Source organism: Zalophus californianus, chromosome 9, assembly GCF_009762305.2.
Source record: "Zalophus californianus isolate mZalCal1 chromosome 9, mZalCal1.pri.v2, whole genome shotgun sequence".
Classification (NCBI taxonomy): domain Eukaryota; kingdom Metazoa; phylum Chordata; class Mammalia; order Carnivora; family Otariidae; genus Zalophus; species Zalophus californianus.
This window is the reverse complement of record NC_045603.1, coordinates 76,982,127-76,995,317: the sequence shown is the minus strand read 5'-3', so window position 1 is coordinate 76,995,317 and position 13,191 is coordinate 76,982,127.

Below are 13,191 nucleotides of genomic sequence, written 5' to 3'. Positions count from 1 at the left end.
GTCACTAACTGCTGACTGGTGTAAGACACAAGTAGAGAGAGAGATTGGGTGTGGAAAAGAGAAAAACAGAGTTACCCCTATTGACTGGAGCAGCAATTTGGGACCACATGGGATGGGCAAGGATGCCCATCCAGGACTACCCAGACTGGCTGGTTCCAGCTTCCAGTAAGTAGATGCTGTCCTGAGATCTGTCTCTGTGACAACTTGGCATGAAAGCAGGTATAATCAAGACTTTCAAAGATCCATCTTGTAGCCTGCATGATTTGCTTCACTGCAAATTACTTTCAGGCAGTTGATCACACAGAGAGAGCTACTGTGTTTGTCGCATGTCATAATCAATCACATTGATGTAATTTATTGATTAAGATCACCAGTGAAAAGTTGCTACACACACCCTTTGCTTCTAGGTCTTTATGCCCACATGCCTGCCCTTCTCCAGAGTCTGACGTATATTGTCTTTAGGGCTTTCTTTGAGTTGCCTTTGCCTTCCCGGTGTGGAGCGCCCACGGCAGGTACTTCACTTGTGACTAACGCATCCAAATGGGTGCTGTCCAACAAGAGATGCTTCTGACCTGGGAGCCTGTTACTTCCTCCAGTGATGCTGCTAGAGAAAAACTGCCCAAAGCAGTTTAGGGAGTTGCCTACTGCAACTCGGCAGAGGGTCAGTTTGAAATACATAGGCACATTATTACTTTATTGTTATACATTATATTCAAACCAAAGCGTAACTTTATTTTGTAGTCCATTTAATTAAAGGAAAAAAGCATAAAACATTTTAACGTGTGGAATATTGATAAAAATGTCCTGACTAAGCATATTAGAAGTTGAAGCACATACTGAGAATTTCTTTCTCTATTAAATCCATAAATAGCAATCATTTGACATGCAGACTCTAAGTCAGTAATTATAAGGCAAAATCACTTTTGATCTTTTTCTTTACATGGCTGATTTATTCTCCTACCTTGTCAGAAGAAGAATTCTACCTTAAAAAAAATTTTTTTTTTCTCAACATTTCCCTCTTCTTTATTCTCCTTGACAGGAAGATGACAGTAACTCTACTGAATGGCAACAAGCTGGGCTATGTTATTAAATTTTAATCACTTTCCTGCCTGTGAAGTTGATAATTGGAGATCATTTAATAGAGCCTGCTGCTCTGTTGGCTCTCTGTAAATCCCAGCCATTTGTAAAAGGCAAAGAGCCCAGTTATCACTTTACCCAAGCTCATCTGGAGCATGGATTTTATGCCAAATGCCCCAGTACCCAAATGCCATGAGCCTGAGGACCTCTCTTGGGCTCATATTAATTTTTCTTTCTTTTCTTTCCAATCAATGGAACAGTTGTAATGTAATGTCATGTAGAAATTGGCAGGCCAGCCTTACTTATCAGAGACCAAGCAACTCGTCTCCCTTGCTTTCTTTCCTCTTCTCAAATGGACACAAAATCTTCTCAAAGTGAAAGGACTCTAACTTCCTTTCACTTTGCTTCTGACAGCATGTGGATGTGACAACTAACTGCAAACTCTCTCCAGTCTGGTCCAGTCCACAGCTGCTTTCATTTTATCTGTGCATTGGTGTCTCCTGTGGTCTTATGACTCTCCAGCCAACTGTCATCTACACTTCTTACTCCTTTTCATCCCGTCTCAGTAGAGTCAGGCTTCTTTTTTTTTCAAAGGGGATAATTCTTCTTTCTGTTCCATGAACCATCCTTGACCTTCATCATAAGAAATTTCCAAGTGTGTAGAAGGAATTACATTGCTAAAATGTGGCTTAGAAACCTCATAGCTCAGAGTTTCTGATTCTGTAGTGGAACGGAAATTTTAGCTCTCACACTCAGCATCTCTGCATTAGAGGAGGCACTCATTCACTCATTCTTCCCTCATGTGTCCATGCATCATAAGTTTATTTTGTTCTTGGCACTCTGCTAGCATTAAAGGAATAGCTGAGAATAAAGTAGGTGCAGTTCTTATCTTTGAAGAGCTTATAATCTGGTGAGGAAAGAGACATCACATAAGTAATTACGTGAATATTTGATTACAAGTGTGATCACTGCTGTAAACAATGCATGCAGAATAAGAGCATGGGACAGGGAGACCCTGCCATGTACCAGGCACTGTGCTAGTCCATTATAGGCAGGAAGTCATGTCAGGCTCACAGTCAGCCCGTGATCCTTGTTTTACAGAGGGGGAAGCAGAGGCATGGAAGTACCATCCTGAGTTACACAGTCTGAAGGGAGTCATTCACACTCACAGTGTATGAGTATTCCCTTCATGCCACATCCTCACCAGTACTTTGTCGTATCAGATTTTTAATTTTTGACAGTTTTTAATAGGTACAAAATTATATCCTGGTGTGGTTCCAGAGAGAAAGTGTAATTGTGGTAAACTGTAGATCAGTGACAAATGATATTTACATGGCCATAATAATGAAATATGAAAACTGATTTAACTGATATTGTGAAAGTGTAGTCTTTGGAGGATGTGGGGAAGGGACATGTGTGTTCCTTTGTGTGTACACGTATGAGCACATGTGTGGGGGTAGCTGATGGTGATGATGATGTAGGTAAGGCAGCCAATTCCTAGTTTTCCATAGAAAGAAGTCAATGTGATCATGCTGAAAATTGAAATATCAGGCACTAGTAGTAAACTTGTGTTATTTGAAAATATGGAAGAAAATACTAGAAAAAAATAAAAAGATGTGAGAATGTTTGCTTCGAGGGAGCAGGACTTGAGAAAGGGATGGATGGACCAGGATTGCTGTTTCTAGTTGCAAGTCTTGTCCTTCTGTTTGTTTCCTCCCAATTCCATGAGTACTCAAGGGCACTGGGCCCCCCATCAGTGCAGCCCACAGCAGCCTGGGAGCCTCCAGCACCCCTCACTGCCAGTGCACCATCACTGGGAAAATAGGAAGCAGTAGCAGGTTCCTCACCGAGGAGCTTGGGGTGGCTGCCACTCGCCATCACCACCAGAACCCAAGAGCAGTGGATTCTCCATGTCTCCTCGAGCTGAGTGGTCCACAACGAGGTCCTGGGCTGGGCTTCTCATCCATGTGGGTTTTATTTTATTTTATTTAAGATTTTATTTATTTTGAGTCAGACACACCCAAGTGTCTATTCGTATCTTCTGCCCATTTCTCAACTGCATTGTTTTTTGGGTGTTGAGTTCAGTAAGTTCTTTATAGATTTTGGATACTAACCTTTTATCAGATAGGTTATTTCCAAATATCTTCTCCCATTCCATAAGCTGTCTTTTAGTTTTGTTGTTTCTTCTGTTGTACAAAAGCTTCTTATCTTGGTGAAGTCCCAATTGTTCATTTTTGCTTTTGTCTCCCTTGCCTCTGGTGATGCGTCTGGTAAGAAGTTGCTACAGCTGATGTCAAAGAGGTTGCTGCCTGTGTTCTCCTCTAGGATTCTGATGGTTTCCTGTCTCACATTTAGGTCTTTCAGCCATTTCGAACTTATTTCTGTGTACAGTATAAAAAAGTGGTCCGTTTCATTTTTTTGCATATTGCTGTCCAATTTTCCCAACATCATTTGAATAGACTGTCTTTTTTTCCACTGGATATTCATTACCGCTTTGTCAAAGATTAGTTGACCATATAGTTGTGGGTTTGTTTCTGAGTTTTCTATTCTGTTCCATTGATCTATGTGTCTGTTTTTGTGCCAGTACCATACTGTTCTAAAGACTATAGCTTTGTAATATAGCTTGAAGTCCAGCATTGTGATGCCTCCAACTTTGCTTTACTTTTTCAGGATTGCTTTGGCTATTCAGGGTCTTTCGTGGTTCTGTACATTTTTTAGGATTATGCAAAATGATGGTGGTATTTTGATAAGGGTTGCGTTAAATGTGTAGATTGCTTTGGGTACTATAGACATTTTAACAATGTTTGTTCTTCCCATCAATGAGCATGGAATGCTTTTTCCATTTCTTTGTGTCCTCTTCAATTTCTTTCCTCACTGTTTTATAGTTTCCAGAGTACAGATCTTTCACCTCTTTGGTTAGGTTTATTCATAGGTATCTTATTTGTTTTGGTGCAATTACAAATGGGATCAATTCCTTGACTTCTTTTTCTGCTGCTTTATTATTGCTGTATAGAAATGCAACAGATTTCTGTACATTGATTTTATATCCTGCAACTTTGCTGAATTCATGTATGAGTTCTAGCAATTTTTTGGTGGAGTCTCTCGGGTTTTCTACATAGAGTATCATGTCATGTAACAATAGTTAAAGTTTGACTTCTTCCTTGCCAATTTGGATGCCTTTTATTTCTTTTTGTATTCTGACTGCTGAGGCTAAGACTTCTAATACTATGTTAAATAGTAATGGTGAGAGTGGACATCCCTGTCTTATTCCTGACCGTAGGGGAAAAACTCTCAGTTTTTTCCCATTGAGGATGGTATTCGTTGTCAGTCTTTCATATATGGCCTCTATGATGTTGAGGTATGTTCCATCTATCCCTACTTTGTTGGGAGTTTTTATCAAAAATGGATGCTCTATTTTGTCAAACGCTTTTTCTGCATCTAGTGAGAGGATCAGATGGTTCTTATCCTTTCTTTTATTAATGTGGAATATCACATTGATTGATTTGCAAATATTGAACCAGCCCTGAAGCCCAGGAATAAGTCCCACTTGATCATGGGAAATAATTCTTTTAATGTGTTGTTGGACTCAATTTGCTAGTATCTCGTCGAGAATTTTTGCATCCGTGTTCATCAGGGATATTGGCCTGTAGTTCTTTTTAGTGGGGTCATTGTCAGGTTTTAGAATCAAAGTAATGCTGGCCTTGTAGAAGAAGTTTGGAAGTTTTCCTTCCATTTCTATTTTTTTTTTTAATAGTTTGAGAAGTATAGGTATTAACTCTTTTTAAATGTCTGGTCAAATTCCCCTGGAAAGCCAACTGGCCCTGGACTTTTGTTTGTTGGGAGATTTTTATTACTGATTCAGTTTCTTCGCTGGTTACAGGTCTGTTCAAATTTTCTATTTCTTCCTGTTTCAGTTTTGGTAGTTTGTATGTTTCTAGGAATTGTCCATTTCTTCCATATATTGGCATATATTTTTCTTAATATTCTAATTGTTTGTATTTCTGTGGTATTGGTTGTGATCTCTCCTCATTCATTCATGATTTTATTTATTTGGGCCCTTTCTCTTTTTGATAAGTCTGGCTAGAGGTTTATTAATTTTATTAATTCTTTCTTTGAAAGAATTAATAAGTTTCATTGATCTGTTCTACTGGGGGTTTTTTTTTGTTTCTATATCATTTATTTTTGTTCTAATCTTTATTATTTCCCTTCTGCTGGCTTTAGGCTTTATTTGCTGTTCCTTTTCCAGCTCGTTTAGGTGTAAGGTTAGCTTGTGTATTTAAGACTTTTCTTCCTTCTTAAGGTAGGCTGTATTGCAATATATTCTCCTGTTAGGTCTGCCTTTGCTGTAACCCAAAAGTTTTGGACTACTGTGTTTTTATTTGCTTCCATGTACTTTTTAATTTCCCAGTTAACTCATTCATTCTTTAGTAGGATATTCTTTAACCTCCAAGTCAATACCATGTTTATTTAACCTTCATGCATCTGTGGTCTTTCCCGACTGTTTCTTGTGGTGGATTTCTAGTTTCATTAACATTCTAGTCAGAAAAGATGCATGGCATGAGCTCAATTTTTCTGAATTTGTTGAGACTTGTTTTTTGGCCTAATATGTAATCTGTTCTGAAAAAATATTCCACGTGCACTTGAAAAGAAAATGTTTTCTGTTGTTTTGGGATGGACTGTTCTGAATATAGCTGTTAAATCCATCTGGCCCAGTGCATTATTCAAAGCCACTGTTTCCTTGTTGATTTTCTGTTTGGATGATCTGTCCATCAACGTAAGTGGGGTGTTAAAATTCCCTACTATTATTGTATTATTATCAACTAGTTTATGTATGTTAATAGCTGCTTTATATATTTGGGTGCTCCCATGTTGAGGGCATAAATATTTACAATCATTATATCCTCTTGTTGGATTGTGCCCTTAATTATGATATAGTGCCCTTCTTTTTCTCTTGTTACAGTCTTTGTTTTAAAGTCTACTTTGTCCAGGGTGTCTGGGTGGCTCAGTTGGATGAGCATCCCACTCTTGATTTCAGCTCAGGTCATGATCTCAGGGTTGTGGGATCAAGCCCCAGATCAGGCTCTGTACTCAGCGAGGAGTCTGCTTGAGAGTATCTCCTTCTCCCCTACGACCCCCCACCCCATGTGCACACACATGCATGAGCTCGCTCTCTCTCTGATATAAATAAATAAATAAAATCTTTAAAAAAAAATAAAGTCTGTTTTGTCTGATATAAGTATTGTTGCCCCGGATTTCTTTTGGCACCCACTTGCACGATAAATGTTTCTCCACCCTCTCACTTTCAATATTCAGGTGTCTTTTGGTCTGAAATGAGTCTCTTGTAAGCTGCATGTAGATGGGTTTTGTTTTTTTAATCCACTCTGTCACCCTATGTCTTGTGATTAGAGCATTTAGTCCATTTATATTCAGAGTAATTATTGATAGATATGTATTTATTGCCATTTTGTTACTTGTTTTGTGGTTTCTACAGATTTTCTCTGATCCTTCCTCTCCTGCTCTCTGTCATGGTTTGTTGGATTTCTTCAGTCATATATTTGGATTCCTTTCTCTTTATTCTTTGCACATCTATTACCAGGTCTTTGATTTATGGTTACTTTTAGGTTTGTATACAACATCTTCTTCATGTATCAGTCTATATTAAGTTGATGGCTGCTTAAGCTTAAACCCATTCTTTATTCTTCTCCCTCCCATGTTTTAGGCATGGGGTCATATTTTACCTCCCTTTATTTTATGAATCCCTTGACTGACTTTTACAGAAATATTTATTTTTACTGATTTTCTATTTTTTACTTTTCACATCCTTACTTATGGTCTTCCTTTCTGCTCAAAGGGTCCCCCTTAATATTTTTGTAGGGCTGGTTTAGTGATCATAAACTCCTTTAGTTTTTGTTTGTGTGAGAAACTTTTTATCTCCCTTTGTATTCTGGATGATAACCTTGCTGGATAGAGTATTCTTGGCTGCAGATTTTTCCTTTTCAATACTTTGAAAATATCATGGCACTCCTTTCTGGCCTGGAAAGTTTCTGCTGAAAAATCCCCTGATAGCATGGTGGGGTTTCCCAAGTATGTTTCCCTTGTATGTAACAGTCTTCTTTTCTCTTGATGCTTTAAAAAGTTTTTTCTTTATCATTACATTTTGCCATTTTAATTACTACATGTCTTGGTAGGTTGAATTACTACATGTCTTGGTAGGTTGAATTTTGGGGTGATCCATAACTCTTGGATCTGGGTGTCTGTTTTCTTCTCCAGATTGGGGAAGTTCTCAGCAATTACTTCTTCAAATAAACTTTCTGCCCCTTTATCTCTCCTGAGATCCCTATAATGCAGATATTATTATGCTTGATGAAGTCACTGAGTACCCTAAGACTATTCTCAATTCTCTTCATTCCTCTCCTTTGCCCACAGTGCCAGGACTCAGGCTAGCATGATGGGGAAGGGCAGATCCATCCAAGCACTGGGCAGCGGGGGGGGGGGGGGGGGGGGGGGGAGGGTGCAAGCAAGTTAGGTAAGGAATATGGGTGCCCCACTGGTTCCCACAAGTGCCCATTGTTTATGCTAGGGGACGGGGAGGGAAATGGCACCTGCCAGTTCCTTTGTTCCTAGAGGGGTCTCCTTGTGATCCCTATCTCTCCAGGCCATGCTCTGAGTTAGCAAATCACTCTCCCTTCCCTCTGCCACCAGCGTTTTTCAAACTGCTCGTTCTACATTGTATCTGCATGGGCTGTTTGTCATGCTGTCTCTTTAAGAGCAGGAACTCCACGTCATAATACTCTCTGCTTTCCCCTAAGGCAAAGCTTGCTGATTTTTTTAAATTCCAGGCTTTAAGTCCCACTGGTTTTAAGAACTCACAAAATTCAGCCCCTCTCACTTCAAAGGCAAATATTAGAGAGATTCACCCTCCCCATTCATTGGCTCCCCAGTATGAAAGTCTGTTTTCTGTCCTTCTCCACACCACTGGCTCCCTCTCCACTGTGGACAGCCATGGTCATTTCACTCCTATACCACCTCTTTGCCCTTTCTACCTTCTTCGATGTGGGCTCTTTCCTGCCTTTAGTGTAAATTTGTTCTGCCAGGCTTTGGGTCATTTCCTGGGTTATGTACACTGATATGGGTGCTATCCAGTCCTCCCACTCCACCCCATCTTCCCAGCTGACTAGGTCCAAACATTTTTCAGGACTACTGGATCCAGGGTCTCAAATGACTGATGCCTGGAGTCCTGAAGCATTACCATAGCCTGTCTCAGAGTGGAGGTATATGTGAACCAGGTAATATGTGGAGTCCCGGCCAAGATTCTGCTCACAGTATGTCAGCAGGGACCACAGACTCATCTGGTAATCATTTTCCAAATCCCTGAATATACAATTAGAATAAACATACTTAAGCAAAATAAGTCAATCAGAGAAAGACAAGTATCATATGATCTCACTGATATGAGGAATTCTTAATCTCAGGAAACAAACTGAGGGCTGCTGGAGTGGTGGGGTGGGAGGGATGGGGTGGCTGGGTGATAGACATTGGGGTGAATATGTGCTATGGTAAGTGCTGTGAATTGTGTTAAGACTGATGAATCACAGACCTGTACCTCTGAAACAAATAATATATATGTTAAAAAAAAAAAAAAGATAGTAGGAAGGGAAAAATGAAGGGGGGGGAATCAAAGGGGGAGACGAACCATGAGAGATGATGGACTCTGAGAAACAAACTGAGGGTTTTAGAGGGGAGGGGGGTAGGGGGATGGGTTAGCCCGGTGATGGGTATTAAGGAGGGCATGTATTGCATGGAGCACTGGGTGTTATACGCAAACCAATGAATCATGGATCACTACATCAAAAACTAATGATGTAATGTATGGTGACTAACATAATAAAATAAAATTTAAAAAAAAGAATAAACATACTTAGTAGGTAGCACAACACCCACATTAAGTCCTTGGCCAATGAGGTAAACACTATCATAATGGGAAATGCCAAATGCAAGCTTCTGAAATTGCCCCCAACCCGATAGACAGCAGCTTTACTTCAGCTTCATTCATAGTATACTTGAAATATAGAGGCAAGAGAAAATTGTCCCAACGGGCAGAACTTGAGTAGTGTACCTGGTCTTCCACTTTGTGCTGAAGAGAAAACACCCAATATTAAAATATATGTGGAATTATGGATAGTGGAAACTGGCCTGGGTTGTCAGGAGACTCAAAGGAGAAATACTGGAAAATCAGGAACAAGGATGTCTTGGGGAGGGGCATGTGGATGGACATATGGAAAGGGTATGAAGTATGATCTTTATTTGCATATTAATGCCCCCCCAGAAAGCACTAAACAACAAAGTACAAAAATAAATAACTCAACCAGTTGGCACCAATGAACCTCTGTAATCAGCTACCCCAGTGCTGACGTGATGGGCGTAGGAGAAAAACTAGGCAGCAGGGATGGAGACTATGTCTGGGTCAACAGCATGAGCCCAACAGCCCAATCAAGGCCAATCTAGCTTCTGCCACTGGCAAATATCCAACCTGCTAGCAATATAGACCAATACTGAGTGGCAAGTGCTTTCTTGCCCATAAGGCCCTCAGCCAACACCATCTGATGACAGATCCAATGTTTTACTGGCACAGAATCCTACATTTCATTGTAGCAGACCAGGGGATACTCTCAATAATAAAGAAGATGTAAAAGAGGATCCATGTCCATGGGTTCACTGGACATAGCATATGCCACAGTAACCAGAAGCCGTCAGCCTGACTGGAATGAAGGCATACATGAAACAATACTTTGAGACGCAATACTTTACAAGGATGGGACACCATTCTCCAGGATGTAGTATACATGTTGAATCAAAGACCTTTATATGGTGCTGTGTCTCCAAAAGGAAAAATATATCACTCTAGGCACCAAGGGCTGGAAGCTGGAGTGACCCCACTTCCCATCGCTCTCAGTGACCAACCTGACAAATTTGTGCTTTTCTCCCACAGGTTGTACAAGTTTAGAGGTTCTGGTTCCTAAACAGAGATCGCTTCGGACAAAGGATACATGAAGAATCTCACTGAATTATAAACAATGACTTCTCCTGGGCACTTCAGGCTATCTCACGCCAAGGGCCCAGCAGGCATGAAAAAAAGTAACCTTTCTAAGCAGGAGTAATTTCCCCTGGTCACCAAGATAATGTAGGGTTGCTGTTACACAACAGAAATCAAAAGGAATAAGTTTGATGTCCAGGCAATCCTCAAGGGTGCCTTTTGGCACTCTCTTGCTCAATTTTTATTGTAATTAGACAAGTGTAACAACCCAGACCTTAGAAGAGCATGGTGATCAGGGTGCTGACTTCTGAGTAATAAGGGCCTGGGTCCTTCCACCAGGTAAGCACTAAACTGGCAGAGGTGCTAGCTGAATGCAGGAGGAATCTAGAATGAGTACTGGGGAAGGACATGAGTAGCAGTTGTGGTCCTGAGCCCAGCACCAGCAATGAACTTACAGTTTCATCTCACTAATCTTCCTCTTCCAAGTTCTCCCCAGGAAGAGATCTACTAGAATTCTGGAAGAGCCAGCCCCAGAATGAAAAGGCAAACCTCATTCAAGCAGAATGAGGAATGGATTGCCCAAATCTCCCTTCAATGAAGAACTCTCCTGGCTGAGAGTGCTGTGGGCAGAGAGTCTTTAGCTATCAGATTGTTCCGGGATTGCCTCAGTGGCAGAGTGCTGCCTTTCCCAAGGTCATGTCCCTTCCCAGAGTGGCCCACATCCAATTGATGACCTGGCCATCTCAACCCAACTCAGGACAACTGTAAAGGGCCATTCTAGCTAGAAAGATCTACATGGGGCACCAAGGTTGTCATTGGGCCTGCATCACATATCACTGTTTCCCTCTGCCCGGTCTTTCTTCCTTCCCCTCTCTTCCACAGGTTTTAATCCCAAGGACTCTCCTTCATAAACATTCTGCACACTAAATTCTACCTCAGTCTGTGTCCTTGAAACCAATCAGCAGAGGTCATATAATCTCAGTGTCCTCAACTCAAAATGGGGGGAAATACTTGCCCTGTTTATTTCACAGGGAAACAACTAAATGGCATAATCTATAGGTAAGCAATTCTAAAACCATAAAGAGTTATAAAATTACAATGCTGTGATTACTATTGGTATTATCTAAATACTCATGTCCCCAATTCTTCCATTCCCTACATTTTTTAGTGATCCACTTTTTGATAATGCTAAATGTTGAAAACCACTACATGGTTCCAGTTCTAATGTGGATTCGCTACACTGAAAAAGCAAAGAGGGGTTTGAGTGCAAAGATGAATCCTATTTCTCCTTCACAAATTAAAAATCTACCTAGTACCAGCACTTTTTTTTAAAATTACGGGCTTCTATCATATTACCTATGCATTGCTACAAGAAGCAGAAAGAAAAAATCCTTTTTCTACCTTCACAGATTTTAAAAATAAAGAAAACAAGTATTAACCAAAATAAAACCATTGGCCTCAATCAGGTTGTCCTTTGCCATCAGTGCTAACTCAATGAAGCAGGAGTGGTCACCACCTGTTCTCTCCCTGGGGGTGAGCAAACAGTCCAGCTCTACTCTATTAATTAATTCAGCATTTCCACACATCACATTAATTCCTCCAGTGGGCAGGAAATGGGTGTCAAATAAGCTAGCATCTCACCACTATGGTCTTGTAGTCTAAAAAGGTAGCCCACTGGTTGGCAAATAGGTTCAGCTGCCTAAATCTGCTGTGATTGCTCTAGATGGATGATAAGGCAAGAACTGTCTGGATGAGTTAGTTACTCAAAAAATATTCAGTGGTCTAATCACTCTACCCTTCCCATTTGATTTAGCTGTCATTTGCTTCATGCCAGACCCTGAGGTCGCAGACACTTTTCATAATTTAAGGAGCTCATAAGCTGAGAATAGGCACTCAAACATGATTTACCCATCTGCTGCTAAGCCTGAACTTCTGTAAATGTGTCATTAATTTAGAAGCTACACTTTGCCTAGACCTTTTTAAAATGCAGAGCTGCCCAAATCAGCTTGTGGAAAATTGTACAAGCAAGTGCACACCTACACACAGATGTCTAGCTCAAATACATATGACACAAGGTTTAATGGCACTCTCCACTCTTGTGAGTAGTTGTCATTATTATAAGTTTTTAGTGCTTGTTAGCTCTAAACACATGGATATAATTTTTAAGTTTTTACTTAAATTCCAGTTAGTTAAATACAGTGTAATATTAGTTCCAGGTGTACAATATAGTGATTCAGCATTTCCACACATCACACTGTGCTCATCACAAGTGCACTCCTTAATCCCCATCACCTATTTAACCCATCCCCACCCACCTCCCTCCGGTAACCAGCAGTTTGTGGTCTATAGTTAAAAGTCTGTTTCTTGGTTTGCCTCCCCTTCTTTTTTTCCTTTGCTCATTTGTTTTATTTCTTAAATTCTACATGAATGAAATCACATGGTATTTGTCTTTCTCTGACTGAATTATTTCGCTTTGCATTATACTCTCTAGCTACATCTGTGTCATTGCAAATGGCAAGATCCCATTCTTTTTTATGGCTGAATAATATGCCATCACACACACACACACACACACACACACACCACCTCTTCTTTATGGATTCAACAACTGATGAACACTTGGGCTGCTTCCATATCTTGGCTACTGTAAATAATGCTGCTATAAACATCAGGGTGCATGTATCCCTTTGAATAGTGTTTTTGAATTTGGGGGGTAAATACCCAGTAGTGCAATTACTAGATCGTACAGTAGTTCTATTTTTAACTTTTTGAGGAGCTTCCACACTGTTTTCCACAGTGGCTGCATCAGTTTGCATTCCCATCAACAGAGCAAGAGGGTTCCTTTTTCTCCACATCCTCGTCAACAATTGTTGCTTCTTGTGTGTTGATTTTAGTCATTCTGACAGGTGTGAGGTGATATTGTAGTTTTGATTTGCATTTCTCTGATGGTAAGTGATAATGAACATCTTTTCATGTGTCTGTTGGCCATCTGGATGTCCTCTTTGGAGAAATGTCTGTTCATGTCTTCTGCCCATTTTTTAATTGGATTATTTGTTTTGGGGGTGTTGGGTTGTATAATT